This window comes from Neophocaena asiaeorientalis, unplaced genomic scaffold, assembly GCF_003031525.2.
Source record: "Neophocaena asiaeorientalis asiaeorientalis breed wild unplaced genomic scaffold, Neophocaena_asiaeorientalis_V1.1 scaffold78, whole genome shotgun sequence".
In the NCBI taxonomy this organism is placed as follows: domain Eukaryota; kingdom Metazoa; phylum Chordata; class Mammalia; order Artiodactyla; family Phocoenidae; genus Neophocaena; species Neophocaena asiaeorientalis.
In genome coordinates, this window is record NW_020175018.1 from 18,943,983 (window position 1) to 18,947,552 (window position 3,570).

A 3,570-nucleotide genomic window follows, 5' to 3' on the forward strand; every position below is an offset into this window, starting at 1 on the left:
CTGAACAGACCCTGACTGTGCCCCAAAACTGCCCCCCCCGACACGCCCTCCGCCTCAGCAAATGACAGCTCTTCCTTCTGGGAGCTCCATCCTTCAGCAGCTCAGGCCAACCTTGGATTCTCCTTCTGCCCCAGGGCCTTTGTACCTGCTGTTCCCACTGCCTATACCTTCTTACCCCAATGTCTTTGAGGCTTACCCTATCACTTCTTTTGGGTCTCTGCCCAGATGTCCCTGGACCGTGGGCCTTCCTGACCCTCCCATACGAAAGAGCCAGTTGGGCCATTGCCAGTCGGCTCTCCCTGACCCAACCCTGGTACTAATCCACTCTGACGTTCACAGCCCCCGTCTCGTCTACTACCCCAGCCCTGGGGGTTCCACACACAGACAAGAGGCCCACGGACATCTGCAGAGTGTGAGTGCCTGAGGGGTGCTGTGTGCTCCCTGACGAGGGGCTGGGACCCCCCACCCACCTGCCTGAGTTCTCAGTGCCACTTTCCCGTCCTCAGAGTGTCCACGGTGCCCGGTTGGCAGGAAGGGAAGGAGCAGGCAGGGAACCCCGGGGTCAGACCCTCGGCCAGGACTGCGGGGCTGAGAACAGACTCCAGCGTCAAAACCGGCAGAGCGAGAAAGCAGTGCTTCCCCACGAGGGTCCTGTCGGCTGCCCTGCGTGAGAGCCAGCAGCCCAGCCGAGACAGCCCCTTGGCCCAGGCAGCCCACAGAGCAAAGGGAGGCTTGTCTGCCTCCTGGCTTGACCTTTGCCAGTAGGACGCGGAAAAGCCTGGGGTGGCGTGGCCAGCGTTTACGTTCTCAGGGGAAGCCTCTAGGTCTGGGGCAGAGGGGATACCTGACTCCAGGTCCAGTCCCTCCTTGGAAGCTGCCCCCAGGTGGGGGCTTCCCGGGCCGTCGTCGGGAGGGGCTCGTGGGGGGTTTTCCTGCAAACATCGGAGCATCTGTGTTCCCAGAAGGGGTACAGTCAGCGAAGACCCCCACCCCACACCAGGAAAGGGGTGAGGCTCCCTTTCCGGCTCCGAGAGGGGCCCTGGCCACCCCATTAGCGGCCGCACGCCAGCAGCCCACAAAGCGCCTCTTTGTTAGGACACTGCTCCGTGCCAACCAGGCCATCCACTCGCGGTTGGGCTTTGAGCAGGGCCCCCGCCCTCCCCTAGACCCGCAGAAGTCGGGCCCTCCAGTTTAGCTGGGTTTCTGCCCACCCCGTCCCCGGCTCGGGGTTCATCGAGGCCACCCCCTCTTTTAATACCAATCCTTCGGCCCACCTGAGGAGACCCCCCAGGAAGTCTGCCAGGACCCCAAGGTAGTGACCACCCAGGCTTGGAGGGGAGCACGGGACTGCTCTCCATCACAGCCTCTCAGGGCGATGACAGCCCGGGACAGCGGGCACGGACCTCCCCAGCCACCCAGGGCCCAGGCTACCCACCAGCCAAAGCCCTGCACAGGCCGGTCAGGCCGGGCACCTCTCCGAGGGAGGCCCCAGCTGCCCTCCCGAGGAAACCATCTCTGCTTTTGTCCCTGGCGGAGCCTGGAGATCCCGTTTGCCCGCAGGGGCACGTTGCGTGCAGATTCCAGCACCAGGGGCGGGACGCTGGGGAGGTGTTGGCTGGGGCTTGCGAGTCCGAAGGGCTCCCCTTCAGGGCCCCCGCAGATCCTCCGACAAAGCGGCTGGCGGCCTGGCCTCCTGGAGATAAGCGCCCCTGGCCCCTTGGGCCCCCCCTCCACTGCCACTGCTGTTTCCCTGGCAGTTATTCTGGAGAACCAGTGAGACCCCTGGGGAAGGGCCACCCCCAGGTGCCCCTCCACTCCCCTCTGGGGTCGTGCTGGGCCACGGGCACCTGTGGGCACCTGTGGGCACTGTTGGCACTTTTTTTTTTTTTTTTGTGGTACGCGGGCCTCTCACTGCTGTGGCCTCTCCCGTTGTGGAGCACAGGCTCCGGATGCACAGGCTCAGCGGCCATGGCTCACGGGCCCAGCCACTCCATGGCACGTGGGATCTTCCCGGACCGGGGCACAGAACCTGCGTCCCCTGCATCGGCAGGTGGACTCTCGGCCACTGTGCCACCAGGGAAGCCCCTGTTGGCACTTTTCAGTGTCATTGCTGAGCTTGCTCTGAAGCCCGGTGTGGCCTGCAGTGCCCCGTGGCACCTGGCTCTGCCTGCCAGGTGCCTGTCATCCCTTGCAAAGCCTGCATTGGGGGGCATCCGCTTACATCAGAACTGGGACCAAGCTTGTCCTGTAGTGAATCTGGGAACAGACTCCCAGGGCTCCAGGCCCCCAGCCAGCCCATGTTCCCCTGTGGGTGGCAACTGGACCTCATGGAGGGGGTGTGGTTCTTAAACTTCTGTGCATCCGATGGAAAAGTCCGGTTGTACTGCAGACACGGGAGCTGGGGACTAGGGTGATGCCCAAGGACAAAGTGCGGGGGGGAGTGGGGGTAGATGTAGTGGAGAGAAAGGCTGGCGAGACCCCACTTTGTGTCTCTTCTGTGATCAGTGACGTCCCACCAGGCCACTCCGCAGCCTTGGTCCTCTTCCTACCCACGCACACTGTCTTCGCAGGACCCAGGCTGCCTGACTGTGCGGCCGCAGGGCCTTTGCACCTGCAATTCCCCTGCCTGGGGCACCTCCTCTCGGGCGTTGGCAAGTGAACTCCAGCTGGTTCATCCTTCAGGCCCGGTAATTCACCTGGGCCCTCGGGGAAGCCATCCCGACCCCCCAGCTGGCTCTCACAGTTCTGGGCCCCCTCCTCGCGGCCCTAGGTATGGCTGAACTGCTACGCTTGTGAGCAGATGGTTTAATCAGGAAGAAGAGACAGGACTTGCTCAGAGGGAGGCTCCGGCAGCCTGGGTGGGCTGCAGGCAAGCGAGCAGGTAGCACACCTGTCTCCAGACATCAGGTCCTCCTGGAAGTCCTGCTCTGTGTCAGCCCTGGGACCCTGGAGAACGTGATGGGCCAGGGCTGCTCCCCTGGGGCTGCTGTCCTAGTCAGGGAGACAGACAGCTAAAAACCCCCAAAATATCACGGACTGAAAAGTGCCGTGCACACAGTGAGATACTACTTCATCCATTAGGATGGCTAGAAAAAAAAAACCAAAAAACAAAAAACCCAGAAGATAACCAGTGCTGGGGAGGATATGTCGGGAGACGAGGGTGCAACGCTGGTGGAAATTTAAGCGGTGCCGCTGCCGTGGAGAACCGTGGGCCGTTCTTCAAAAAATTAAACATGGAGCTACCGTATGATCTGGCAACCCCCCTCCTGCGTGTGCTCCCCGAAGAATTAAAAGCAGGGTCTACGAGAGATGTGTGTACCTGTTCACAACAGCCAAAATGTGAAAACAGCCTGGGTGTCCACAAAGGGGTGAACAAAATGTAGTATATATGATACTTTTGATGGAATATTGTCCAGCCTTAAAAAGGGGAGGAAATTCTGATACAGGCTGCAGCATGGATGAACCTTGAGGACATTGGGCTGAGTGAAATGAGCCCAACACAGCAGGCCAGATCCTGTAGGATCCACTCACAGGAAGCCCTAGAGGAGTCACATCCACAGAGACAGAAAG